We start from the raw sequence: 26,186 nt of genomic DNA, 5'->3' as shown, positions 1-26,186 counted from the left end.
TCTCACTCCATGCTACGAATTCCCATCCTTCGGCTCATTGGCCTAGCATTTGCCTTTATGCAAATTGCTCCTTCGCACCCTGAATCCAGCTCAATTATTCACACCTAACCACCTGAAGGCACTAAAATTACTGGTAGCTAAGGAAAACAACGATCAGCCACGAGGTTTGGTAATCTTTTGTAGCCTTCTATCATTTGGATTATTTATTTGCTCTTCTTTTTTTTTTTTTTTTTTACTTGCGTTATTATTTCACCACAGCCTAAAGGAAAGGCTTCCCAGCGGGCGTGCCTTTGAATGTACCCATCATGTCATACTTACCTGGCAGGGGAGCAATAGCCATGATCCCTAAGGTGGCTCTCCCAGAGTGAGGCTGGTTCATTGCACTCCGTACCAGTTGACCTCTGCGATTTCCTCAAATGTGGGAAAATTGACTGCATAATTTATGGTAGTGGGGGACTGCGTTCGCGCTTTCCCCTGTGTTTGCTTGTTTGACAAAAATAGAGAACTTCACCAATTCTGACGAAGGATAATTTCAGCCACGGTACCCGTCTTCTTTGGCTCTTACTTTCTGCATCAAGCAGGCAGCGACAATCATTTCCTAGGCTTGATCATTTTTATTATCTTTGTTTTCTGGAGACCAGTTTTAAGCCAGAATTTCACTTTTTATTTTAACTTTTCAGCTTTTTTTTCATCATTTTTTTATCCTGACTTCTTTTGATTTATTGTATGCTTCAATGCAATGGAAGAAATAAAGAATTGGAGACCTATATTACGTCTTCCAACAGAACGTAACGTTTGATTGAATTTATGGGAAAAAAAGATTTTCTGGATCAAGGCAGTGAATTGCCGCTTGAGACAATCAGACCAAACCTTAGGAATAGCTGGGTGGTCGCTAGCACTTACTAATGAACACCATGGAATTTTGAAAAAGCCACCACAAATGTTCTTTCAGCCCTGTTGAGTGTGGATGAAGAGAAGACAGGTGCTAGGCAAGGGTCATTCCTATCGATGGAGTCATGAAATGTGTGACTTTGGGGACGAACGTAGACCAGCGGATTGTGTACTCTGCCTAATGGCTGCTGTAGTAGAATCTTGGCAAAACTGTTTCCAAAGAGAGAAAAAAAATTGTACAAGGTTTGCTGCAAGATATGGTTGCCCTCACTCTCTGTTATAGGTTTGGAACCATTCCAAGATGCCATATAAGAAGACCAAGGAATTTGTTGGGGTTTAAGCTTCCCTGTAGGAGGAAGCGGGCCTAATTAGAATATTGCCTCCCATAATCCTTTGCAATGGCTTATGGTCATGAACTTTTTCTCACCGCTGTCTTAAAGTGTCCTTACATGGTAGCTCTTAAAAGCTGGCCCACTTGAACAGTTAGCTTTGCGCAGTGGCAGTATCGTAGCCCATGAGGTCAATCCGAGGCGTGATTATTGCTAATTGAAAACTTTACCCAATACCCCGCCATGATGACTTGAAATACAGTCAGCATTGGCAATTTTTGACAGGCTCTAAGGAGACTGAAAGATTGGTTTAATAAAAGTTTATGGCGCCCCATGTCTAGGGCGTGTCTTACGTGACTCCCGTTTCTTCCTGAGCTCTGTTGCACCATTCCTTCCGCTGGCTTCTTAGCATTTCCCTTTTACCTTTCTCTCCCACTGAATCCATTTGTTTCCGGCAGCACACTATTCTCACTCCATGCTACGAATTCCCATCCTTCGGCTCATTGGCCTAGCATTTGCCTTTATGCAAATTGCTCCTTCGCACCCTGAATCCAGCACAATTATTCACACCTAACCACCTGAAGGCACTAAAATTACTGGTAGCTAAGGAAAAAAACGATCAGCCACGAGGTTTGGTAATCTTTTCTAGCCTTCTATCATTTGGATTATTTATTTGCTCTTCTTTTTTTTTTTTTAAACTTGCTTTATTATTTCACCACAGCCTAAAGGAAAGGCTTCCCAGCGGGCGTGCCTTTGAATGTACCCGTCATGTCATACTTACCTGGCAGGGGAGCAATAGCCATGATCCCTAAGGTGGCTCTCCCAGAGTGAGGCTGGTTCATTGCACTCCGTACCAGTTGACCTCTGCGGTTTCCTCAAATGTGGGAAACTCGACTGCATAATTTATGGTAGTGGGGGACTGCGTTCGCGCTTTCCCCTGTGTTTGCTTGTTTGACAAAAATAGAGAGCTTCACCAATTCTGACGAAGGATAATTTCAGCCAGGGCACCCGTCTTCTTTGGCTCTTACTTTCCGCATCAAGCAGGCAGCGACAATCATTTCCTAGGCTTGATCATTTTTATTATCTATGTTTTCTGGAGACCAGTTTTAAGCCAGAATTTCACTTTTTATTTTAACTTTTCAGCTTTTTTTTCATCATTTTTTTATCCTGACTTCTTTTGATTTATTGTATGCTTCAATGCAATGGAAGAAATAAAGAATTGGAGACCTATATTACGTCTTCCAACAGAACGTAACGTTTGATTGAATTTCTGGGAAAAAAAAGATTTTCTGGATCAAGGCAGTGAATTGCCGCTTGAGACAATCAGACCAAACCTTAGGAATAGCTGGGTGGTCGCTAGCACTTACTAATGAACACCATGGAATTTTGAAAAAGCCACCACAAATGTTCTTTCAGCCCTGTTGAGTGTGGATGAAGAGAAGACAGGTGCTAGGCAAGGGTCATTCCTATCGATGGAGTCATGAAATGTGTGACTTTGGGGACGAACGTAGACCAGCGGATTGTGTACTCTGCCTAATGGCTGCTGTAGTAGAATCTTGGCAAAACTGTTTCCAAAGAGAGAAAAAAAATTGTACAAGGTTTGCTGCAAGATATGGTTGCCCTCACTCTCTGTTATAGGTTTGGAACCATTCCAAGATGCCATATAAGAAGACCAAGGAATTTGTTGGGGTTTAAGCTTCCCTGTAGGAGGAAGCGGGCCTAATTAGAATATTGCCTCCCATAATCCTTTGCAATGGCTTATGGTCATGAACTTTTTCTCACCGCTGTCTTAAAGTGTCCTTACATGGTAGCTCTTAAAAGCTGGCCCACTTGAACAGTTAGCTTTGCGCAGTGGCAGTATCGTAGCCCATGAGGTCAATCCGAGGCGTGATTATTGCTAATTGAAAACTTTACCCAATACCCCGCCATGATGACTTGAAATACAGTCAGCATTGGCAATTTTTGACAGGCTCTAAGGAGACTGAAAGATTGGTTTAATAAAAGTTTATGGCGCCCCATGTCTAGGGCGTGTCTTACGTGACTCCCGTTTCTTCCTGAGCTCTGTTGCACCATTCCTTCCGCTGGCTTCTTAGCATTTCCCTTTTACCTTTCTCTCCCACTGAATCCATTTGTTTCCGGCAGCACACTATTCTCACTCCATGCTACGAATTCCCATCCTTCAGCTCATTGGCCTAGCATTTGCCTTTATGCAAATTGCTCCTTCGCACCCTGAATCCAGCTCAATTATTCACACCTAACCACCTGAAGGCACTAAAATTACTGGTAGCTAAGGAAAAAAACGATCAGCCACGAGGTTTGGTAATCTTTTCTAGCCTTCTATCATTTGGATTATTTATTTGCTCTTCTTTTTTTTTTTTTAAACTTGCTTTATTATTTCACCACAGCCTAAAGGAAAGGCATCCCAGTGGGCGTGCCTTTGAATGTACCCGTCATGTCATACTTACCTGGCAGGGGAGCAATAGCCGTGATCCCTAAGGTGGCTCTCCCAGAGTGAGGCTGGTTCATTGCACTCCGTACCAGTTGACCTCTGCGATTTCCTCAAATGTGGGAAACTCGACTGCATAATTTATGGTAGGGGGGGACTGCGTTCGCGCTTTCCCCTGTGTTTGCTTGTTTGACAAAAATAGAGAGCTTCACCAATTCTGACGAAGGATAATTTCAGCCAGGGCACCCGTCTTCTTTGGCTCTTACTTTCCGCATCAAGCAGGCAGCGACAATCATTTCCTAGGCTTGATCATTTTTATTATCTATGTTTTCTGGAGACCAGTTTTAAGCCAGAATTTCACTTTTTATTTTAACTTTTCAGCTTTTTTTTCATCATTTTTTTATCCTGACTTCTTTTGATTTATTGTATGCTTCAATGCAATGGAAGAAATAAAGAATTGGAGACCTATATTACGTCTTCCAACAGAACGTAACGTTTGATTGAATTTATGGGAAAAAAAGATTTTCTGGATCAAGGCAGTGAATTGCCGCTTGAGACAATCAGACCAAACCTTAGGAATAGCTGGGTGGTCGCTAGCACTTACTAATGAACACCATGGAATTTTGAAAAAGCCACCACAAATGTTCTTTCAGCCCTGTTGAGTGTGGATGAAGAGAAGACAGGTGCTAGGCAAGGGTCATTCCTATCGATGGAGTCATGAAATGTGTGACTTTGGGGACGAACGTAGACCAGCGGATTGTGTACTCTGCCTAATGGCTGCTGTAGTAGAATCTTGGCAAAACTGTTTCCAAAGAGAGAAAAAAAATTGTACAAGGTTTGCTGCAAGATATGGTTGCCCTCACTCTCTGTTATAGGTTTGGAACCATTCCAAGATGCCATATAAGAAGACCAAGGAATTTGTTGGGGTTTAAGCTTCCCTGTAGGAGGAAGCGGGCCTAATTAGAATATTGCCTCCCATAATCCTTTGCAATGGCTTATGGTCATGAACTTTTTCTCACCGCTGTCTTAAAGTGTCCTTACGTGGTAGCTCTTAAAAGCTGGCCCACTTGAACAGTTAGCTTTGCGCAGTGGCAGTATCGTAGCCCATGAAGTCAATCCAAGGTGTGATTATTGCTAATTGAAAACTTTACTCAATACCCCGCCATGATGACTTGAAATACAGTCAGCATTGGCAATTTTGACAGGCTCTAAGGAGACTGAAAGATTGGTTTAATAAAAGTTTATGGCGCCCCATGTCCAGGGCGTGTCTTACGTGACTCCAGTTTCTTCCTGAGCTCTGTTGCACCATTCCTTCCGCTGGCTTCTTAGCATTTCCCTTTTACCTTTCTCTCCCACTGAATCCACTTGTTTCCGGCAGCACACTATTCTCACTCCATGCTACGAATTCCCATCCTTCGGCTCATTGGCCTAGCATTTGCCTTTATGCAAATTGCTCCTTCGCACCCTGAATCCAGCTCAATTATTCACACCTAACCACCTGAAGGCACTAAAATTACTGGTAGCTAAGGAAAACAACGATCAGCCACGAGGTTTGGTAATCTTTTGTAGCCTTCTATCATTTGGATTATTTATTTGCTCTTCTTTTTTTTTTTTTTTACTTGCTTTATTATTTCACCACAGCCTAAAGGAAAGGCTTCCCAGCGGGCGTGCCTTTGAATGTACCCGTCATGTCATACTTACCTGGCAGGGGAGCAATAGCCATGATCCCTAAGGTGGCTCTCCCAGAGTGAGGCTGGTTCATTGCACTCCGTACCAGTTGACCTCTGCGATTTCCTCAAATGTGGGAAAATCGACTGCATAATTTATGGTTGTGGGGGACTGCGTTCGCGCTTTCCCCTGTGTTTGCTTGTTTGACAAAAATAGAGAACTTCACCAATTCTGACGAAGGATAATTTCAGCCACGGCACCCATCTTCTTTGGCTCTTACTTTCCGCATCAAGCAGGCAGCGACAATCATTTCCTAGGCTTGATCATTTTTATTATCTTTGTTTTCTGGAGACCAGTTTTAAGCCAGAATTTCACTTTTTATTTTAACTTTTCAGCTTTTTTTTCATCATTTTTTTATCCTGACTTCTTTTGATTTATTGTATGCTTCAATGCAATGGAAGAAATAAAGAATTGGAGACCTATCTTCCAACAGAACGTAACGTTTGATTGAATTTATGGGAAAAAAAGATTTTCTGGATCAAGGCAGTGAATTGCCGCTTGAGACAATCAGACCAAACCTTAGGAATAGCTGGGTGGTCGCTTAGGCACTGAACTGCTAAGGTACTTTCAAGATGGCCGCTCTACAGAGACCATGGGGAAAGAGCACAGGCACTCATGCACCCACTTACCCCCTGGAGGCCCTCGACAGACTCTGTCTGAGCCTCTGCTCAGTACTGTGCGATCGGGGAATACCCTACAATCGAGCAGCTAGAGTGGTGGCCTCGTGGATCCGCCCTGCAACCTGCCGACGCCATTATGGGCTTTCGCTTCAGGCATTCAAAGCGACCATCCGACCACGCAGGCACCAAAACCCGCTATGGCGGGAAACCAAACCATGCTACCTGGGCGCATGCACCCGCTCCCACACACACAGGAGCCAGGACACCAAGCAACCCCTAAACCCCGGCGGATCACCTGAGCGAGGAACCCCGGATCAGCGTGGCACTGCTCTGTTTCTCTCCGGGGAGATAGCTGAACGCCGTGCTGTTACACAGGAGACAGCCTCACAGAAACATGCCCAGAAGAGCTCCGGTCATGCAGTGATACATCTGATCGGATCAGACTCGGCTGAGGACCGGCACCTGTTACAGAGCACCACGCTGGGTCATAGAATGGACTACCCACTAAAGCACACCAGTGGTATTGGGTGAAGGACGACAGCTACCTGCGTTCCGGCTACCAGCCTGGTCACAGCAGGATTTCAGGCGTTCTCACAGTGCTGTAATTAGCTGAACGCCAAGAGACACAAATGCTTCTTACATTTGATTTGTTTTCATGCCCATCTCGTGTCCTGTATGCACAGTATACTCCTATCGCAATTTTTACGACCTACTACCATAGCATAGCATGTTTACCTAGAAATCAGATTGCATAAACACTACCTACTCTTGCACAAAAACTAAAACTAACATGTATTACTCTGCTCGAAAATTACTTTTTCATAATGCGCAGCTGGATGTCAGAATATGTTATATTTAAATGTGTTCACACATTATACCTGCTTGCTATCAGCTAGTATTACAACACGTAGTTTAAGTTCAGTTAGCATGATACCTGGATTACCTATATACGCCTTACGACTAGCAAATGCATACCAGCTGACTCATAGTTTAACCTACGCTGTATTTTACTGTCGGTACATTAAGAATAGTTAATACACTGTTAATTTAGCATGTTACATACCGGATCTTATGATCCATAGCTTGTATTTTCATACTACAGTTTAAACTTTAAAAAATGTTATACTGTTAGCAACCTATGACAGCCCTGTCTATTTCTCTCTTGTAAATTAATCTTATGCTATTGCCACTCGCAAGGTCTAATCTACAGAATTACTCAGCATCACTTTATCATATATAAAAATGTGCCGTTAATCCTAATGCACCAACTGTATTATCTGTGTATAAGCTCGAGGAATGCTGTTGGGGCACCACGAGCCTGCATGTTATTCATTCACAGCACAATAAAAATAAAGAATTAAAAAAAAAAAAAAAAAAAAAAGAATTGGAGACCTATATAACGTCTTCCAACAGAACGTAACGTTTGATTGAATTTCTGGGAAAAAAAGATTTTCTGGATCAAGGCAGTGAATTGCCGCTTGAGACAATCAGACCAAACCTTAGGAATAGCTGGGTGGTCGCTAGCACTTACTAATGAACACCATGGAATTTTGAAAAAGCCACCACAAATGTTCTTTCAGCCCTGTTGAGTGTGGATGAAGAGAAGACAGGTGCTAGGCAAGGGTCATTCCTATCGATGGAGTCATGAAATGTGTGACTTTGGGGACGAACGTAGACCAGCGGATTGTGTACTCTGCCTAATGGCTGCTGTAGTAGAATCTTGGCAAAACTGTTTCCAAAGAGAGAAAAAAAATTGTACAAGGTTTGCTGCAAGATATGGTTGCCCTCACTCTCTGTTATAGGTTTGGAACCATTCCAAGATGCCATATAAGAAGACCAAGGAATTTGTTGGGGTTTAAGCTTCCCTGTAGGAGGAAGCGGGCCTAATTAGAATATTGCCTCCCATAATCCTTTGCAATGGCTTATGGTCATGAACTTTTTCTCACCGCGGTCTTAAAGTGTCCTTACATGGTAGCTCTTAAAAGCTGGCCCACTTGAACAGTTAGCTTTGCGCAGTGGCAGTATCGTAGCCCATGAGGTCAATCCGAGGCGTGATTATTGCTAATTGAAAACTTTACCCAATACCCCGCCATGATGACTTGAAATACAGTCAGCATTGGCAATTTTTGACAGGCTCTAAGGAGACTGAAAGATTGGTTTAATAAAAGTTTATGGCGCCCCATGTCTAGGGCGTGTCTTACGTGACTCCCGTTTCTTCCTGAGCTCTGTTGCACCATTCCTTCCGCTGGCTTCTTAGCATTTCCCTTTTACCTTTCTCTCCCACTGAATCCATTTGTTTCCGGCAGCACACTATTCTCACTCCATGCTACGAATTCCCATCCTTCGGCTCATTGGCCTAGCATTTGCCTTTATGCAAATTGCTCCTTCGCACCCTGAATCCAGCTCAATTATTCACACCTAACCACCTGAAGGCACTAAAATTACTGGTAGCTAAGGAAAAAAACGATCAGCCACGAGGTTTGGTAATCTTTTCTAGCCTTCTATCATTTGGATTATTTATTTGCTCTTCTTTTTTTTTTAAACTTGCTTTATTATTTCACCACAGCCTAAAGGAAAGGCTTCCCAGCGGGCGTGCCTTTGAATGTACCCGTCATGTCATACTTACCTGGCAGGGGAGCAATAGCCATGATCCCTAAGGTGGCTCTCCCAGAGTGAGGCTGGTTCATTGCACTCCGTACCAGTTGACCTCTGCGATTTCCTCAACTGTGGGAAACTCGACTGCATAATTTATGGTAGTGGGGGACTGCGTTCGCGCTTTCCCCTGTGTTTGCTTGTTTGACAAAAATAGAGAGCTTCACCAATTCTGACGAAGGATAATTTCAGCCAGGGCACCCGTCTTCTTTGGCTCTTACTTTCCGCATCAAGCAGGCAGCGACAATCATTTCCTAGGCTTGATCATTTTTATTATCTATGTTTTCTGGAGACCAGTTTTAAGCCAGAATTTCACTTTTTATTTTAACTTTTCAGCTTTTTTTTCATAATTTTTTTATCCTGACTTCTTTTGATTTATTGTATGCTTCAATGCAATGGAAGAAATAAAGAATTGGAGACCTATATTACGTCTTCCAACAGAACGTAACGTTTGATTGAATTTATGGGAAAAAAAGATTTTCTGGATCAAGGCAGTGAATTGCCGCTTGAGACAATCAGACCAAACCTTAGGAATAGCTGGGTGGTCGCTAGCACTTACTAATGAACACCATGGAATTTTGAAAAAGCCACCACAAATGTTCTTTCAGCCCTGTTGAGTGTGGATGAAGAGAAGACAGGTGCTAGGCAAGGGTCATTCCTATCGATGGAGTCATGAAATGTGTGACTTTGGGGACGAACGTAGACCAGCGGATTGTGTACTCTGCCTAATGGCTGCTGTAGTAGAATCTTGGCAAAACTGTTTCCAAAGAGAGAAAAAAAATTGTACAAGGTTTGCTGCAAGATATGGTTGCCCTCACTCTCTGTTATAGGTTTGGAACCATTCCAAGATGCCATATAAGAAGACCAAGGAATTTGTTGGGGTTTAAGCTTCCCTGTAGGAGGAAGCGGGCCTAATTAGAATATTGCCTCCCATAATCCTTTGCAATGGCTTATGGTCATGAACTTTTTCTCACCGCTGTCTTAAAGTGTCCTTACGTGGTAGCTCTTAAAAGCTGGCCCACTTGAACAGTTAGCTTTGCGCAGTGGCAGTATCGTAGCCCATGAAGTCAATCCGAGGCGTGATTATTGCTAATTGAAAACTTTACTCAATACCCCGCCATGATGACTTGAAACACAGTCAGCATTGGCAATTTTGACAGGCTCTAAGGAGACTGAAAGATTGGTTTAATAAAATTTTATGGCGCCCCATGTCCAGGGCGTGTCTTACGTGACTCCCGTTTCTTCCTGAGCTCTGTTGCACCATTCCTTCCGCTGGCTTCTTAGCATTTCCCTTTTACCTTTCTCTCCCACTGAATCCACTTGTTTCCGGCAGCACACTATTCTCACTCCATGCTACGAATTCCCATCCTTCGGCTCATTGGCCTAGCATTTGCCTTTATGCAAATTGCTCCTTCGCACCCTGAATCCAGCTCAATTATTCACACCTAACCACCTGAAGGCACTAAAATTACTGGTAGCTAAGGAAAACAACGATCAGCCACGAGGTTTGGTAATCTTTTGTAGCCTTCTATCATTTGGATTATTTATTTGCTCTTCTTTTTTTTTTTTTTTTACTTGCTTTATTATTTCACCACAGCCTAAAGGAAAGGCTTCCCAGCGGGCGTGCCTTTGAATGTACCCGTCATGTCATACTTACCTGGCAGGGGAGCAATAGCCATGATCCCTAAGGTGGCTCTCCCAGAGTGAGGCTGGTTCATTGCACTCCGTACCAGTTGACCTCTGCGATTTCCTCAAATGTGGGAAAATCGATTGCATAATTTATGGTAGTGGGGGACTGCGTTCGCGCTTTCCCCTGTGTTTGCTTGTTTGACAAAAATAGAGAACTTCACCAATTCTGACGAAGGATAATTTCAGCCACGGCACCCGTTTTCTTTGGCTCTTACTTTCCGCATCAAGCAGGCAGCGACAATCATTTCCTAGGCTTGATCATTTTTATTATCTTTGTTTTCTGGAGACCAGTTTTAAGCCAGAATTTCACTTTTTATTTTAACTTTTCAGCTTTTTTTTCATCATTTTTTTATCCTGACTTCTTTTGATTTATTGTATGCTTCAATGCAATGGAAGAAATAAAGAATTGGAGACCTATATTACGTCTTCCAACAGAACGTAACGTTTGATTGAATTTATGGGAAAAAAAGATTTTCTAGATCAAGGCAGTGAATTGCCGCTTGAGACAATCAGACCAAACCTTAGGAATAGCTGGGTGGTCGCTAGCACTTACTAATGAACACCATGGAATTTTGAAAAAGCCACCACAAATGTTCTTTCAGCCCTGTTGAGTGTGGATGAAGAGAAGACAGGTGCTAGGCAAGGGTCATTCCTATCGATGGAGTCATGAAATGTGTGACTTTGGGGACGAACGTAGACCAGCGGATTGTGTACTCTGCCTAATGGCTGCTGTAGTAGAATCTTGGCAAAACTGTTTCCAAAGAGAGAAAAAAAATTGTACAAGGTTTGCTGCAAGATATGGTTGCCCTCACTCTCTGTTATAGGTTTGGAACCATTCCAAGATGCCATATAAGAAGACCAAGGAATTTGTTGGGGTTTAAGCTTCCCTGTAGGAGGAAGCGGGCCTAATTAGAATATTGCCTCCCATAATCCTTTGCAATGGCTTATGGTCATGAACTTTTTCTCACCGCTGTCTTAAAGTGTCCTTACATGGTAGCTCTTAAAAGCTGGCCCACTTGAACAGTTAGCTTTGCGCAGTGGCAGTATCGTAGCCCATGAGGTCAATCCGAGGCGTGATTATTGCTAATTGAAAACTTTACCCAATACCCCGCCATGATGACTTGAAATACAGTCAGCATTGGCAATTTTTGACAGGCTCTAAGGAGACTGAAAGATTGGTTTAATAAAAGTTTATGGCGCCCCATGTCCAGGGCGTGTCTTACGTGACTCCCGTTTCTTCCTGAGCTCTGTTGCACCATTCCTTCCGCTGGCTTCTTAGCATTTCCCTTTTACCTTTCTCTCCCACTGAATCCACTTGTTTCCGGCAGCACACTATTCTCACTCCATGCTACGAATTCCCATCCTTCGGCTCATTGGCCTAGCATTTGCCTTTATGCAAATTGCTCCTTCGCACCCTGAATCCAGCTCAATTATTCACACCTAACCACCTGAAGGCACTAAAATTACTGGTAGCTAAGGAAAACAACGATCAGCCACGAGGTTTGGTAATCTTTTGTAGCCTTCTATCATTTGGATTATTTATTTGCTCTTCTTTTTTCTTTTTTTTTTTACTTGCGTTATTATTTCACCACAGCCTAAAGGAAAGGCTTCCCAGCGGGCGTGCCTTTGAATGTACCTATCATGTCATACTTACCTGGCAGGGGAGCAATAGCCATGATCCCTAAGGTGGCTCTCCCAGAGTGAGGCTGGTTCATTGCACTCCGTACCAGTTGACCTCTGCGATTTCCTCAAATGTGGGAAAATCGACTGCATAATTTATGGTAGTGGGGGACTGCGTTCGCGCTTTCCCCTGTGTTTGCTTGTTTGACAAAAATAGAGAATTTCACCAATTCTGACGAAGGATAATTTCAGCCACGGCACCCGTCTTCTTTGGCTCTTACTTTCCGCATCAAGCAGGCAGCGACAATCATTTCCTAGGCTTGATCATTTTTATTATCTTTGTTTTCTGGAGACCAGTTTTAAGCCAGAATTTCACTTTTTATTTTAACTTTTCAGCTTTTTTTTCATCATTTTTTTATCCTGACTTCTTTTGATTTATTGTATGCTTCAATGCAATGGAAGAAATAAAGAATTGGAGACCTATATTACGTCTTCCAACAGAACGTAACGTTTGATTGAATTTATGGGAAAAAAAGATTTTCTGGATCAAGGCAGTGAATTGCCGCTTGAGACAATCAGACCAAACCTTAGGAATAGCTGGGTGGTCGCTAGCACTTACTAATGAACACCATGGAATTTTGAAAAAGCCACCACAAATGTTCTTTCAGCCCTGTTGAGTGTGGATGAAGAGAAGACAGGTGCTAGGCAAGGGTCATTCCTATCGATGGAGTCATGAAATGTGTGACTTTGGGGACGAACGTAGACCAGCGGATTGTGTACTCTGCCTAATGGCTGCTGTAGTAGAATCTTGGCAAAACTGTTTCCAAAGAGAGAAAAAAAATTGTACAAGGTTTGCTGCAAGATATGGTTGCCCTCACTCTCTGTTATAGGTTTGGAACCATTCCAAGATGCCATATAAGAAGACCAAGGAATTTGTTGGGGTTTAAGCTTCCCTGTAGGAGGAAGCGGGCCTAATTAGAATATTGCCTCCCATAATCCTTTGCAATGGCTTATGGTCATGAACTTTTTCTCACCGCTGTCTTAAAGTTTCCTTACATGGTAGCTCTTAAAAGCTGGCCCACTTGAACAGTTAGCTTTGCGCAGTGGCAGTATCGTAGCCCATGAGGTCAATCCGAGGCGTGATTATTGCTAATTGAAAACTTTACCCAATACCCCGCCATGATGACTTGAAATACAGTCAGCATTGGCAATTTTTGACAGGCTCTAAGGAGACTGAAAGATTGGTTTAATAAAAGTTTATGGCGCCCCATGTCCAGGGCGTGACTTACGTGACTCCCGTTTCTTCCTGAGCTCTGTTGCACCATTCCTTCCGCTGGCTTCTTAGCATTTCCCTTTTACCTTTCTCTCCCACTGAATCCATTTGTTTCCGGCAGCACACTATTCTCACTCCATGCTACGAATTCCCATCCTTCGGCTCATTGGCCTAGCATTTGCCTTTATGCAAATTGCTCCTTCGCACCCTGAATCCAGCTCAATTATTCACACCTAACCACCTGAAGGCACTAAAATTACTGGTAGCTAAGGAAAAAAACGATCAGCCACGAGGTTTGGTAATGTTTTCTAGCCTTCTATCATTTGGATTATTTATTTGCTCTTCTTTTTTTTTTTTTTTTAACTTGCTTTATTATTTCACCACAGCCTAAAGGAAAGGCTTCCCAGCGGGCGTGCCTTTGAATGTACCCGTCATGTCATACTTACCTGGCAGGGGAGCAATAGCCATGATCCCTAAGGTGGCTCTCCCAGAGTGAGGCTGGTTCATTGCACTCCGTACCAGTTGACCTCTGCGATTTCCTCAAATGTGGGAAAATCGACTGCATAATTTATGGTAGTGGGGGACTGCGTTCGCGCTTTCCCCTGTGTTTGCTTGTTTGACAAAAATAGAGAACTTCACCAATTCTGACGAAGGATAATTTCAGCCACGGCACCCGTCTTCTTTGGCTCTTACTTTCCGCATCAAGCAGGCAGCGACAATCATTTCCTAGGCTTGATCATTTTTATTATCTTTGTTTTCTGGAGACCAGTTTTAAGCCAGAATTTCACTTTTTATTTTAACTTTTCAGCTTTTTTTTCATCATTTTTTTATCCTGACTTCTTTTGATTTATTGTATGCTTCAATGCAATGGAAGAAATAAAGAATTGGAGACCTATATAACGTCTTCCAACAGAACGTAACGTTTGATTGAATTTCTGGGAAAAAAAGATTTTCTGGATCAAGGCAGTGAATTGCCGCTTGAGACAATCAGACCAAACCTTAGGAATAGCTGGGTGGTCGCTAGCACTTACTAATGAACACCATGGAATTTTGAAAAAGCCACCACAAATGTTCTTTCAGCCCTGTTGAGTGTGGATGAAGAGAAGACAGGTGCTAGGCAAGGGTCATTCCTATCGATGGAGTCATGAAATGTGTGACTTTGGGGACGAACGTAGACCAGCGGATTGTGTACTCTGCCTAATGGCTGCTGTAGTAGAATCTTGGCAAAACTGTTTCCAAAGAGAGAAAAAAAATTGTACAAGGTTTGCTGCAAGATATGGTTGCCCTCACTCTCTGTTATAGGTTTGGAACCATTCCAAGATGCCATATAAGAAGACCAAGGAATTTGTTGGGGTTTAAGCTTCCCTGTAGGAGGAAGCGGGCCTAATTAGAATATTGCCTCCCATAATCCTTTGCAATGGCTTATGGTCATGAACTTTTTCTCACCGCTGTCTTAAAGTTTCCTTACATGGTAGCTCTTAAAAGCTGGCCCACTTGAACAGTTAGCTTTGCGCAGTGGCAGTATTGTAGCCCATGAGGTCAATCCGAGGCGTGATTATTGCTATTTGAAAACTTTACCCAATACCCCGCCATGATGACTTGAAATACAGTCAGCATTGGCAATTTTTGACAGGCTCTAAGGAGACTGAAAGATTGGTTTAATAAAAGTTTATGGCGCCCCATGTCTAGGGCGTGTCTGACGTGACTCCCGTTTCTTCCTGAGCTCTGTTGCACCATTCCTTCCGCTGGCTTCTTAGCATTTCCCTTTTACCTTTCTCTCCCACTGAATCCATTTGTTTCCGGCAGCACACTATTCTCACTCCATGCTACGAATTCCCATCCTTCGGCTCATTGGCCTAGCATTTGCCTTTATGCAAATTGCTCCTTCGCACCCTGAATCCAGCTCAATTATTCACACCTAACCACCTGAAGGCACTAAAATTACTGGTAGCTAAGGAAAAAAACGATCAGCCACGAGGTTTGGTAATCTTTTCTAGCCTTCTATCATTTGGATTATTTATTTGCTCTTCTTTTTTTTTTTTTTAAACTTGCTTTATTATTTCACCACAGCCTAAAGGAAAGGCTTCCCAGCGGGCGTGCCTTTGAATGTACCCGTCATGTCATACTTACCTGGCAGGGGACCAATAGCCATGATCCCTAAGGTGGCTCTCCCAGAGTGAGGCTGGTTCATTGCACTCTGTACCAGTTGACCTCTGCGATTTCCTCAAATGTGGGAAACTCGACTGCATAATTTATGGTAGTGGGGGGCTGCGTTCGCGCTTTCCCCTGTGTTTGCTTGTTTGACAAAAATAGAGAGCTTCACCAATTCTGACGAAGGATAATTTCAGCCAGGGCACCCGTCTTCTTTGGCTCTTACTTTCCGCATCAAGCAGGCAGCGACAATCATTTCCTAGGCTTGATCATTTTTATTATCTATGTTTTCTGGAGACCAGTTTTAAGCCAGAATTTCACTTTTTATTTTAACTTTTCAGCTTTTTTTTCATCATTATTTTATCCTGACTTCTTTTGATTTATTGTATGCTTCAATGCAATGGAAGAAATAAAGAATTGGAGACCTATATTACGTCTTCCAACAGAACGTAACGTTTGATTGAATTTCTGGGAAAAAAAGATTTTCTGGATCAAGGCAGTGAATTGCCGCTTGAGACAATCAGACCAAACCTTAGGAATAGCTGGGTGGTCGCTAGCACTTACTAATGAACACCATGGAATTTTGAAAAAGCCACCACAAATGTTCTTTCAGCCCTGTTGAGTGTGGATGAAGAGAAGACAGGTGCTAGGCAAGGGTCATTCCTATCGATGGAGTCATGAAATGTGTGACTTTGGGGACGAACGTAGACCAGCGGATTGTGTACTCTGCCTAATGGCTGCTGTAGTAGAATCTTGGCAAAACTGGTTCCAAAGAGAGAAAAAAAATTGTACAAGGTTTGCTGCAAGATATGGTTGCCCTCACTCTCTGTTATAGGTTTGGAACCATTCCAAGATGCCATATAAGAAGACCGAGGAATTTGTTGGGGTTTAAGCTTCCCTGTAGGAGGAAGCGGGCCTAATTAGAATATTGCCTCCCATAATCCTTTGCAATGGCTTATGGTCATGAACTTTTTCTCACCGCTGTCTTAAAGTGTCCTTACGTGGTACTCTTAAAAGCTGGCCCACTTGAACAGCTAGCTTTGCGCAGTGGCAGTATCTTAGCCCATGAGGTCAATCCGAGGCGTGATTATTGCTAATTGAAAACTTTACCCAATACCCCGCCATGATGACTTGAAATACAGTCAGCATTGGCAATTTTTGACAGGCTCTAAGGAGACTGAAAGATTGGTTTAATAAAAGTTTATGGCGCCCCATGTCTAGGGCGTGTCTTACGTGACTCCCGTTTCTTCCTGAGCTCTGTTGCACCATTCCTTCCGCTGGCTTCTTAGCATTTCCCTTTTACCTTTCTCTCCCACTGAATTCACTTGTTTCCGGCAGCACACTATTCTCATTCCCATCCTTCGGCTCATTGGCCTAGCATTTGCCTTTATGCAAATTGCTCCTTCGCACCCTGAATCCAGCTCAATTATTCACACCTAACCACCTGAAGGCACTAAAATTACTGGTAGCTAAGGAAAACAACGATCAGCCACGAGGTTTGGTAATCTTTTGGAGCCTTCTATCATTTGGATTATTTATTTGCTCTTCTTTTTTTTTTTTTTTTTACTTGCTTTATTATTTCACCACAGCCTAAAGGAAAGGCTTCCCAGCGGGCGTGCCTTTGAATGTACCCATCATGTCATACTTACCTGGCAGGGGAGCAATAGCCATGATCCCTAAGGTGGCTCTCCCAGAGTGAGGCTGGTTCATTGCACTCCGTACCAGTTGTCCTCTGCGATTTCCTCAAATGTGGGAAAATCGACTGCATAATTTATGGTAGTGGGGGACTGCGTTCGCGCTTTCCCCTGTGTTTGCTTGTTTGACAAAAATAGAGAACTTCACCAATTCTGACGAAGGATAATTTCAGCCACGGCACCCGTCTTCTTTGGCTCTTACTTTCCGCATCAAGCAGGCAGCGACAATCATTTCCTAGGCTTGATCATTTTTATTATCTTTGTTTTCTGGAGACCAGTTTTAAGCCAGAATTTCACTTTTTATTTTAACTTTTCAGCTTTTTTTTCATCATTTTTTTATCCTGACTTCTTTTGATTTATTGTATGCTTCAATGCAATGGAAGAAATAAAGAATTGGAGACCTATATTACGTCTTCCAACAGAACGTAACGTTTGATTGAATTTCTGGGAAAAAAAGATTTTCTGGATCAAGGCAGTGAATTGCCGCTTGAGACAATCAGACCAAACCTTAGGAATAGCTGGGTGGTCGCTAGCACTTACTAATGAACACCATGGAATTTTGAAAAAGCCACCACAAATGTTCTTTCAGCCCTGTTGAGTGTGGATGAAGAGAAGACAGGTGCTAGGCAAGGGTCATTCCTATCGATGGAGTCATGAAATGTGTGACTTTGGGGACGAACGTAGACCAGCGGATTGTGTACTCTGCCTAATGGCTGCTGTAGTAGAATCTTGGCAAAACTGTTTCCAAAGAGAGAAAAAAAATTGTACAAGGTTTGCTGCAAGATATGGTTGCCCTCACTCTCTGTTATAGGTTTGGAACCATTCCAAGATGCCATATAAGAAGACCAAGGAATTTGTTGGGGTTTAAGCTTCCCTGTAGGAGGAAGCGGGCCTAATTAGAATATTGCCTCCCATAATCCTTTGCAATGGCTTATGGTCATGAACTTTTTCTCACCGCTGTCTTAAAGTGTCCTTACATGGTAGCTCTTAAAAGCTGGCCCACTTGAACAGTTAGCTTTGCGCAGTGGCAGTATCGTAATTGAAAACTTTACCCAATACCCCGCCATGATGACTTGAAATACAGTCAGCATTGGCAATTTTTGACAGGCTCTAAGGAGACTGAAAGATTGGTTTAATAAAAGTTTTTGGCGCCCCATGTCCAGGGCGTGTCTTACGTGACTCTTGTTTCTTCCTGAGCTCTGTTGCACCATTCCTTCCGCTGGCTTCTTAGCATTTCCCTTTTACCTTTCTCTCCCACTGAATCCACTTGTTTCCGGCAGCACACTATTCTCACTCCATGCTACGAATTCCCATCCTTCGGCTCATTGGCCTAGCATTTGCCTTCATGCAAATTGCTCCTTCGCACCCTGAATCCAGCTCAATTATTCACACCTAACCACCTGAAGGCACTAAAATTACTGGTAGCTAAGGAAAACAACGATCAGCCACGAGGTTTGGTAATCTTTTGTAGCCTTCTAGCATTTGGATTATTTATTTGCTCTTCTTTTTTTTTTTTTTTTACTTGCTTTATTATTTCACCACAGCCTAAAGGAAAGGCTTCCCAGCGGGCGTGCCTTTGAATGTACCCGTCATGTCATACTTACCTGGCAGGGGAGCAATAGCCATGATCCCTAAGGTGGCTCTCCCAGAGTGAGGCTGGTTCATTGCACTCCGTACCAGTTGACCTCTGCGACTTCCTCAAATGTGGGAAAATCGACTGCATAATTTATGGTAGTGGGGGACTGCGTTCGCGCTTTCCCCTGTGTTTGCTTGTTTGACAAAAATAGAGAACTTCACCACTTCTGACGAAGGATAATTTCAGCCACGGCACCTGTCTTCTTTGGCTCTTACTTTCCGCATCAAGCAGGCAGCGACAATCATTTCCTAGGCTTGATCATTTTTATTATCTTTGTTTTCTGGAGACCAGTTTTAAGCCAGAATTTCACTTTTTATTTTAACTTTTCAGCTTTTTTCTCATCATTTTTTTATCCTGACTTCTTTTGATTTATTGTATGCTTCAATGCAATGGAAGAAATAAAGAATTGGAGACCTATATTACGTCTTCCAACAGAACGTAACGTTTGATTGAATTTCTGGGAAAAAAAGATTTTCTGGATCAAGGCAGTGAATTGCCGCTTGAGACAATCAGACCAAACCTTAGGAATAGCTGGGTGGTCGCTAGCACTTACTAATGAACACCATGGAATTTTGAAAAAGCCACCACAAATGTTCTTTCAGCCCTGTTGAGTGTGGATGAAGAGAAGACAGGTGCTAGGCAAGGGTCATTCCTATCGATGGAGTCATGAAATGTGTGACTTTGGGGACGAACGTAGACCAGCGGATTGTGTACTCTGCCTAATGGCTGCTGTAGTAGAATCTTGGCAAAACTGTTTCCAAAGAGAGAAAAAAAATTGTACAAGGTTTGCTGCAAGATATGGTTGCCCTCACTCTCTGTTATAGGTTTGGAACCATTCCAAGATGCCATATAAGAAGACCAAGGAATTTGTTGGGGTTTAAGCTTCCCTGTAGGAGGAAGCGGGCCTAATTAGAATATTGCCTCCCATAATCCTTTGCAATGGCTTATGGTCATGAACTTTTTCTCACCGCTGTCTTAAAGTGTCCTTACATGGTAGCTCTTAAAAGCTGGCCCACTTGAACAGTTAGCTTTGCGCAGTGGCAGTATCGTAGCCCATGAGGTCAATCCGAGGCGTGATTATTGCTAATTGAAAACTTTACCCAATACCCCGCCATGATGACTTGAAATACAGTCAGCATTGGCAATTTTTGACAGGCTCTAAGGAGACTGAAAGATTGGTTTAATAAAAGTTTATGGCGCCCCATGTCTAGGGCGTGTTTTACGTGACTCCCGTTTCTTCCTGAGCTCTGTTGCACCATTCCTTCCGCTGGCTTCTTAGCATTTCCCTTTTACCTTTCTCTCCCACTGAATCCACTTGTTTCCGGCAGCACACTATTCTCACTCCATGCTACGAATTCCCATCCTTCGGCTCATTGGCCTAGCATTTGCCTTTATGCAAATTGCTCCTTCGCACCCTGAATCCAGCTCAATTATTCACACCTAACCACCTGAAGGCACTAAAATTACTGGTAGCTAAGGAAAAAAACGATCAGCCACGAGGTTTGGTAATCTTTTGTAGCCTTCTATCATTTGGATTATTTATTTGCTCTTCTTTTTTTTTTTTTAAACTTGCTTTATTATTTCACCACAGCCTAAAGGAAAGGCTTCCCAGCGGGCGTGCCTTTGAATGTACCCGTCATGTCATACTTACCTGGCAGGGGAGCAGTAGCCATGATCCCTAAGGTGGCTCTCCCAGAGTGAGGCTGGTTCATTGCACTCCGTACCAGTTGACCTCTGCGATTTCCTCAAATGTGGGAAACTCGACTGCATAATTTATGGTAGTGGGGGACTGCGTTCGCGCTTTCCCCTGTGTTTGCTTGTTTGACAAAAATAGAGAACTTCACCAATTCTGACGAAGGATAATTTCAGCCACGGCACCCGTCTTCTTTGGCTCTTACTTTCCGCATCAAGCAGGCAGCGACAATCATTTCCTAGGCTTGATCATTTTTATTATCTTTGTTTTCTGGAGACCAGTTTTAAGCCAGAATTTCACTTTTTATTTTAACTTTCCAGCTTTTTTTTCATCATTTTTTTATCCTGACTTCTTTTGATTTATTGTATGCTTCAATGCAATGGAAGAAATAAAGAATTGGAGACCTATATAACGTCTTCCAACAGAACGTAACGTTTGATTGAATTTCTGGGAAAAAAAGATTTTCTGGATCAAGGCAGTGAATTGCCGCTTGAGACAATCAGACCAAACCTTAGGAATAGCTGGGTGGTCGCTAGCACTTACTAATGAACACCATGGAATTTTGAAAAAGCCACCACAAATGTTCTTTCAGCCCTGTTGAGTGTGGATGAAGAGAAGACAGGTGCTAGGCAAGGGTCATTCCTATCGATGGAGTCATGAAATGTGTGACTTTGGGGACGAACGTAGACCAGCGGATTGTGTACTCTGCCTAATGGCTGCTGTAGTAGAATCTTGGCAAAACTGTTTCCAAAGAGAGAAAAAAAATTGTACAAGGTTTGCTGCAAGATATGGTTGCCCTCACTCTCTGTTATAGGTTTGGAACCATTCCAAGATGCCATATAAGAAGACCAAGGAATTTGTTGGGGTTTAAGCTTCCCTGTAGGAGGAAGCGGGCCTAATTAGAATATTGCCTCCCATAATCCTTTGCAATGGCTTATGGTCATGAACTTTTTCTCACCGCTGTCTTAAAGTTTCCTTACATGGTAGCTCTTAAAAGCTGGCCCACTTGAACAGTTAGCTTTGCGCAGTGGCAGTATCGTAGCCCATGAGGTCAATCCGAGGCGTGATTATTGCTAATTGAAAACTTTACCCAATACCCCGCCATGATGACTTGAAATACAGTCAGCATTGGCAATTTTTGACAGGCTCTAAGGAGACTGAAAGATTGGTTTAATAAAAGTTTATGGCGCCCCATGTCCAGGGCGTGTCTTACGTGACTCCCGTTTCTTCCTGAGCTCTGTTGCACCATTCCTTCCGCTGGCTTCTTAGCATTTCCCTTTTACCTTTCTCTCCCACTGAATCCATTTGTTTCCGGCAGCACACTATTCTCACTCCATGCTACGAATTCCCATCCTTCGGCTCATTGGCCTAGCATTTGCCTTTATGCAAATTGCTCCTTCGCACCCTGAATCCAGCTCAATTATTCACACCTAACCACCTGAAGGCACTAAAATTACTGGTAGCTAAGGAAAAAAACGATCAGCCACGAGGTTTGGTAATGTTTTCTAGCCTTCTATCATTTGGATTATTTATTTGCTCTTCTTTTTTTTTTTTTTTTAACTTGCTTTATTATTTCACCACAGCCTAAAGAAAAGGCTTCCCAGCGGGCGTGCCTTTGAATGTACCCATCATGTCATACTTACCTGGCAGGGGAGCAATAGCCATGATCCCTAAGGTGGCTCTTCCAGAGTGAGGTTGGTTCATTGCACTCCGTACCAGTTGACCTCTGCGATTTCCTCAAATGTGGGAAAATCGACTGCATAATTTATGGTAGTGGGGGACTGCGTTCGCGCTTTCCCCTGTGTTTGCTTGTTTGACAAAAATAGAGAACTTCACCAATTCTGACGAAGGATAATTTCAGCCACGGCACCCGTCTTCTTTGGCTCTTACTTTCCGCATCAAGCAGGCAGCGACAATCATTTCCTAGGCTTGATCATTTTTATTATCTATGTTTTCTGGAGACCAGTTTTAAGCCAGAATTTCACTTTTTATTTTAACTTTTCATCTTTTTTTTCATCATTTTTTTATCCCGACTTCTTTTGATTTATTGTATGCTTCAATGCAATGGAAGAAATAAAGAATTGGAGACCTATATTACGTCTTCCAACAGAACGTAACGTTTGATTGAATTTCTGGGAAAAAAAGATTTTCTGGATCAAGGCAGTGAATTGCCGCTTGAGACAATCAGACCAAACCTTAGGAATAGCTGGGTGGTCGCTAGCACTTACTAATGAACACCATGGAATTTTGAAAAAGCCACCACAAATGTTCTTTCAGCCCTGTTGAGTGTGGATGAAGAGAAGACAGGTGCTAGGCAAGGGTCATTCGTATCGATGGAGTCATGAAATGTGTGACTTTGGGGACGAACGTAGACCAGCGGATTGTGTACTCTGCCTAATGGCTGCTGTAGTAGAATCTTGGCAAAACTGTTTCCAAAGAGAGAAAAAAAATTGTACAAGGTTTGCTGCAAGATATGGTTGCCCTCACTCTCTGTTATAGGTTTGGAACCATTCCAAGATGCCATATAAGAAGACCAAGGAATTTGTTGGGGTTTAAGCTTCCCTGTAGGAGGAAGCGGGCCTAATTAGAATATTGCCTCCCATAATCCTTTGCAATGGCTTATGGTCATGAACTTTTTCTCACCGCTGTCTTAAAGTGTCCTTACATGGTAGCTCTTAAAAGCTGGCCCACTTGAACAGTTAGCTTTGCGCAGTGGCAGTATCGTAGCCCATGAGGTCAATCCGAGGCGTGATTATTGCTAATTGAAAACTTTACCCAATACCCCGCCATGATGACTTGAAATACAGTCAGCATTGGCAATTTTTGACAGGCTCTAAGGAGACTGAAAGATTGGTTTAATAAAAGTTTATGGCGCCCCATGTCCAGGGCGCGTCTTACGTGACTCCCGTTTCTTCCTGAGCTCTGTTGCACCATTCCTTCCGCTGGCTTCTTAGCATTTCCCTTTTACCTTTCTCTCCCACTGAATCCACTTGTTTCCGGCAGCACACTATTCTCACTCCATGCTACGAATTCCCATCCTTCGGCTCATTGGCCTAGCATTTGCCTTTATGCAAATTGCTCCTTCGCACCCTGAATCCAGCTCAATTATTCACACCTAACCACCTGAAGGCACTACAATTACTGGTAGCTAAGGAAAACAACGATCAGCCACGAGGTTTGGTAATCTTTTGTAGCCTTCTAGCATTTGGATTATTTATTTGCTCTTCTTTTTTTTTTTTTTTTACTTGCTTTATTATTTCACCACAGCCTAAAGGAAAGGCTTCCCAGCGGGCGTGCCTTTGAATGTACCCGTTATGTCATACTTACCTGGCAGGGGAGCAATAGCCATGATCCCTAAGGTGGCTCTCCCAGAGTGAGGCTGGTTCATTGCACTCCGTACCAGTTGTCCTCTGCGATTTCCTCAAATGTGGGAAAATCGACTGCATAATTTATGGTAGTGGGGGACTGCGTTCGCGCTTTCCCCTGTGTTTGCTTGTTTGACAAAAATAGAGAACTTCACCACTTCTGACGAAGGATAATTTCAGCCACGGCACCTGTCTTCTTTGGCTCTTACTTTCCGCATCAAGCAGGCAGCGACAATCATTTCCTAGGCTTGATCATTTTTATTATCTTTGTTTTCTGGAGACCAGTTTTAAGCCAGAATTTCACTTTTTATTTTAACTTTTCAGCTTTTTTCTCATCATTTTTTTATCCTGACTTCTTTTGATTTATTGTATGCTTCAATGCAATGGAAGAAATAAAGAATTGGAGACCTATATTACGTCTTCCAACAGAACGTAACGTTTGATTGAATTTCTGGGAAAAAAAGATTTTCTGGATCAAGGCAGTGAATTGCCGCTTGAGACAATCAGACCAAACCTTAGGAATAGCTGGGTGGTCGCTAGCACTTACTAATGAACACCATGGAATTTTGAAAAAGCCACCACAAATGTTCTTTCAGCCCTGTTGAGTGTGGATGAAGAGAAGACAGGTGCTAGGCAAGGGTCATTCCTATCGATGGAGTCATGAAATGTGTGACTTTGGGGACGAACGTAGACCAGCGGATTGTGTACTCTGCCTAATGGCTGCTGTAGTAGAATCTTGGCAAAACTGTTTCCAAAGAGAGAAAAAAAATTGTACAAGGTTTGCTGCAAGATATGGTTGCCCTCACTCTCTGTTATAGGTTTGGAACCATTCCAAGATGCCATATAAGAAGACCAAGGAATTTGTTGGGGTTTAAGCTTCCCTGTAGGAGGAAGCGGGCCTAATTAGAATATTGCCTCCCATAATCCTTTGCAATGGCTTATGGTCATGAACTTTTTCTCACCGCTGTCTTAAAGTGTCCTTACATGGTAGCTCTTAAAAGCTGGCCCACTTGAACAGTTAGCTTTGCGCAGTGGCAGTATCGTAGCCCATGAGGTCAATCCGAGGCGTGATTATTGCTAATTGAAAACTTTACCCAATACCCCGCCATGATGACTTGAAATACAGTCAGCATTGGCAATTTTTGACAGGCTCTAAGGAGACTGAAAGATTGGTTTAATAAAAGTTTATGGCGCCCCATGTCTAGGGCGTGTCTTACGTGACTCCCGTTTCTTCCTGAGCTCTGTTGCACCATTCCTTCCGCTGGCTTCTTAGCATTTCCCTTTTACCTTTCTCTCCCACTGAATCCACTTGTTTCCGGCAGCACACTATTCTCACTCCATGCTACGAATTCCCATCCTTCGGCTCATTGGCCTAGCATTTGCCTTTATGCAAATTGCTCCTTCGCACCCTGAATCCAGCTCAATTATTCACACCTAACCACCTGAAGGCACTAAAATTACTGGTAGCTAAGGAAAAAAACGATCAGCCACGAGGTTTGGTAATCTTTTGTAGCCTTCTATCATTTGGATTATTTATTTGCTCTTCTTTTTTTTTTTTAAACTTGCTTTATTATTTCACCACAGCCTAAAGGAAAGGCTTCCCAGCGGGCGTGCCTTTGAATGTACCCGTCATGTCATACTTACCTGGCAGGGGAGCAGTAGCCATGATCCCTAAGGTGGCTCTCCCAGAGTGAGGCTGGTTCATTGCACTCCGTACAAGTTGACCTCTGCGATTTCCTCAAATGTGGGAAACTCGACTGCATAATTTATGGTAGTGGGGGACTGCGTTCGCGCTTTCCCCTGTGTTTGCTTGTTTGACAAAAATAGAGAACTTCACCAATTCTGACGAAGGATAATTTCAGCCACGGCACCCGTCTTCTTTGGCTCTTACTTTCCGCATCAAGCAGGCAGCGACAATCATTTCCTAGGCTTGATCATTTTTATTATCTTTGTTTTCTGGAGACCAGTTTTAAGCCAGAATTTCACTTTTTATTTTAACTTTTCAGCTTTTTTTTCATCATTTTTTTATCCTGACTTCTTTTGATTTATTGTATGCTTCAATGCAATGGAAGAAATAAAGAATTGGAGACCTATATAACGTCTTCCAACAGAACGTAACGTTTGATTGAATTTCTGGGAAAAAAAGATTTTCTGGATCAAGGCAGTGAATTGCCGCTTGAGACAATCAGACCAAACCTTAGGAATAGCTGGGTGGTCGCTAGCACTTACTAATGAACACCATGGAATTTTGAAAAAGCCACCACAAATGTTCTTTCAGCCCTGTTGAGTGTGGATGAAGAGAAGACAGGTGCTAGGCAAGGGTCATTCCTATCGATGGAGTCATGAAATGTGTGACTTTGGGGACGAACGTAGACCAGCGGATTGTGTACTCTGCCTAA

General features: G+C 42.9%; 28 non-coding genes and 1 pseudogene across 28 annotated transcripts; all 29 read left to right on the top strand.

Annotated features, from left to right (window-relative positions):
• The first annotated feature begins 310 nt into the window (after positions 1-310).
• LOC134590807 (U1 spliceosomal RNA) lies at positions 311-477 on the top strand. The gene has a single exon (XR_010087678.1). It is a non-coding gene; the product is annotated as a U1 spliceosomal RNA (small nuclear RNA).
• An 899-nt stretch (positions 478-1,376) lies between these two features.
• Positions 1,377-1,517, top strand: LOC134592105 (U4 spliceosomal RNA). The gene has a single exon (XR_010088779.1). It is a non-coding gene; the product is annotated as a U4 spliceosomal RNA (small nuclear RNA).
• A 476-nt stretch (positions 1,518-1,993) lies between these two features.
• Positions 1,994-2,160, top strand: LOC134590453 (U1 spliceosomal RNA). The gene has a single exon (XR_010087375.1). It is a non-coding gene; the product is annotated as a U1 spliceosomal RNA (small nuclear RNA).
• A 900-nt stretch (positions 2,161-3,060) lies between these two features.
• Positions 3,061-3,201, top strand: LOC134592104 (U4 spliceosomal RNA). The gene has a single exon (XR_010088778.1). It is a non-coding gene; the product is annotated as a U4 spliceosomal RNA (small nuclear RNA).
• Positions 3,202-3,677: 476 nt separating this feature from the next.
• LOC134590436 (U1 spliceosomal RNA) lies at positions 3,678-3,844 on the top strand. The gene has a single exon (XR_010087360.1). It is a non-coding gene; the product is annotated as a U1 spliceosomal RNA (small nuclear RNA).
• An 899-nt stretch (positions 3,845-4,743) lies between these two features.
• On the top strand, positions 4,744-4,883 carry LOC134593862 (U4 spliceosomal RNA). Its single transcript, XR_010090283.1, has one exon. It is a non-coding gene; the product is annotated as a U4 spliceosomal RNA (small nuclear RNA).
• A 476-nt stretch (positions 4,884-5,359) lies between these two features.
• LOC134590429 (U1 spliceosomal RNA) lies at positions 5,360-5,526 on the top strand. Its single transcript, XR_010087354.1, has one exon. It is a non-coding gene; the product is annotated as a U1 spliceosomal RNA (small nuclear RNA).
• A 2,492-nt stretch (positions 5,527-8,018) lies between these two features.
• On the top strand, positions 8,019-8,159 carry LOC134592103 (U4 spliceosomal RNA). The gene has a single exon (XR_010088777.1). It is a non-coding gene; the product is annotated as a U4 spliceosomal RNA (small nuclear RNA).
• A 473-nt stretch (positions 8,160-8,632) lies between these two features.
• On the top strand, positions 8,633-8,799 carry LOC134590559 (U1 spliceosomal RNA). The gene has a single exon (XR_010087464.1). It is a non-coding gene; the product is annotated as a U1 spliceosomal RNA (small nuclear RNA).
• Positions 8,800-9,698: 899 nt separating this feature from the next.
• On the top strand, positions 9,699-9,838 carry LOC134593859 (U4 spliceosomal RNA). Its single transcript, XR_010090280.1, has one exon. It is a non-coding gene; the product is annotated as a U4 spliceosomal RNA (small nuclear RNA).
• Positions 9,839-10,315: 477 nt separating this feature from the next.
• Positions 10,316-10,482, top strand: LOC134590790 (U1 spliceosomal RNA). The gene has a single exon (XR_010087663.1). It is a non-coding gene; the product is annotated as a U1 spliceosomal RNA (small nuclear RNA).
• An 899-nt stretch (positions 10,483-11,381) lies between these two features.
• LOC134592101 (U4 spliceosomal RNA) lies at positions 11,382-11,522 on the top strand. The gene has a single exon (XR_010088776.1). It is a non-coding gene; the product is annotated as a U4 spliceosomal RNA (small nuclear RNA).
• A 479-nt stretch (positions 11,523-12,001) lies between these two features.
• LOC134590286 (U1 spliceosomal RNA) lies at positions 12,002-12,168 on the top strand. Its single transcript, XR_010087232.1, has one exon. It is a non-coding gene; the product is annotated as a U1 spliceosomal RNA (small nuclear RNA).
• An 899-nt stretch (positions 12,169-13,067) lies between these two features.
• Positions 13,068-13,208, top strand: LOC134592100 (U4 spliceosomal RNA). The gene has a single exon (XR_010088775.1). It is a non-coding gene; the product is annotated as a U4 spliceosomal RNA (small nuclear RNA).
• Positions 13,209-13,686: 478 nt separating this feature from the next.
• On the top strand, positions 13,687-13,853 carry LOC134590285 (U1 spliceosomal RNA). Its single transcript, XR_010087231.1, has one exon. It is a non-coding gene; the product is annotated as a U1 spliceosomal RNA (small nuclear RNA).
• An 899-nt stretch (positions 13,854-14,752) lies between these two features.
• Positions 14,753-14,893, top strand: LOC134593569 (U4 spliceosomal RNA). Its single transcript, XR_010090032.1, has one exon. It is a non-coding gene; the product is annotated as a U4 spliceosomal RNA (small nuclear RNA).
• Positions 14,894-15,370: 477 nt separating this feature from the next.
• LOC134591086 (U1 spliceosomal RNA) lies at positions 15,371-15,537 on the top strand. The gene has a single exon (XR_010087916.1). It is a non-coding gene; the product is annotated as a U1 spliceosomal RNA (small nuclear RNA).
• An 898-nt stretch (positions 15,538-16,435) lies between these two features.
• On the top strand, positions 16,436-16,576 carry LOC134593184 (U4 spliceosomal RNA). The gene has a single exon (XR_010089702.1). It is a non-coding gene; the product is annotated as a U4 spliceosomal RNA (small nuclear RNA).
• Positions 16,577-17,040: 464 nt separating this feature from the next.
• Positions 17,041-17,207, top strand: LOC134590346 (U1 spliceosomal RNA). Its single transcript, XR_010087284.1, has one exon. It is a non-coding gene; the product is annotated as a U1 spliceosomal RNA (small nuclear RNA).
• An 899-nt stretch (positions 17,208-18,106) lies between these two features.
• LOC134593868 (U4 spliceosomal RNA) lies at positions 18,107-18,212 on the top strand (annotated as a pseudogene).
• A 477-nt stretch (positions 18,213-18,689) lies between these two features.
• On the top strand, positions 18,690-18,856 carry LOC134590875 (U1 spliceosomal RNA). Its single transcript, XR_010087735.1, has one exon. It is a non-coding gene; the product is annotated as a U1 spliceosomal RNA (small nuclear RNA).
• Positions 18,857-19,755: 899 nt separating this feature from the next.
• Positions 19,756-19,896, top strand: LOC134592099 (U4 spliceosomal RNA). The gene has a single exon (XR_010088774.1). It is a non-coding gene; the product is annotated as a U4 spliceosomal RNA (small nuclear RNA).
• Positions 19,897-20,372: 476 nt separating this feature from the next.
• On the top strand, positions 20,373-20,539 carry LOC134589653 (U1 spliceosomal RNA). The gene has a single exon (XR_010086696.1). It is a non-coding gene; the product is annotated as a U1 spliceosomal RNA (small nuclear RNA).
• Positions 20,540-21,438: 899 nt separating this feature from the next.
• On the top strand, positions 21,439-21,579 carry LOC134592098 (U4 spliceosomal RNA). The gene has a single exon (XR_010088773.1). It is a non-coding gene; the product is annotated as a U4 spliceosomal RNA (small nuclear RNA).
• Positions 21,580-22,057: 478 nt separating this feature from the next.
• LOC134590908 (U1 spliceosomal RNA) lies at positions 22,058-22,224 on the top strand. The gene has a single exon (XR_010087763.1). It is a non-coding gene; the product is annotated as a U1 spliceosomal RNA (small nuclear RNA).
• An 899-nt stretch (positions 22,225-23,123) lies between these two features.
• On the top strand, positions 23,124-23,264 carry LOC134592097 (U4 spliceosomal RNA). The gene has a single exon (XR_010088772.1). It is a non-coding gene; the product is annotated as a U4 spliceosomal RNA (small nuclear RNA).
• A 477-nt stretch (positions 23,265-23,741) lies between these two features.
• Positions 23,742-23,908, top strand: LOC134590345 (U1 spliceosomal RNA). Its single transcript, XR_010087283.1, has one exon. It is a non-coding gene; the product is annotated as a U1 spliceosomal RNA (small nuclear RNA).
• Positions 23,909-24,807: 899 nt separating this feature from the next.
• Positions 24,808-24,948, top strand: LOC134592096 (U4 spliceosomal RNA). Its single transcript, XR_010088771.1, has one exon. It is a non-coding gene; the product is annotated as a U4 spliceosomal RNA (small nuclear RNA).
• Positions 24,949-25,423: 475 nt separating this feature from the next.
• LOC134590700 (U1 spliceosomal RNA) lies at positions 25,424-25,590 on the top strand. Its single transcript, XR_010087585.1, has one exon. It is a non-coding gene; the product is annotated as a U1 spliceosomal RNA (small nuclear RNA).
• Positions 25,591-26,186: the final 596 nt, after the last annotated feature.

This window comes from Pelobates fuscus, chromosome 2 (assembly GCF_036172605.1).
Source record: "Pelobates fuscus isolate aPelFus1 chromosome 2, aPelFus1.pri, whole genome shotgun sequence".
Lineage (NCBI taxonomy): Eukaryota > Metazoa > Chordata > Amphibia > Anura > Pelobatidae > Pelobates > Pelobates fuscus.
This window is presented reverse-complemented; position numbering and strand designations above follow the sequence as displayed.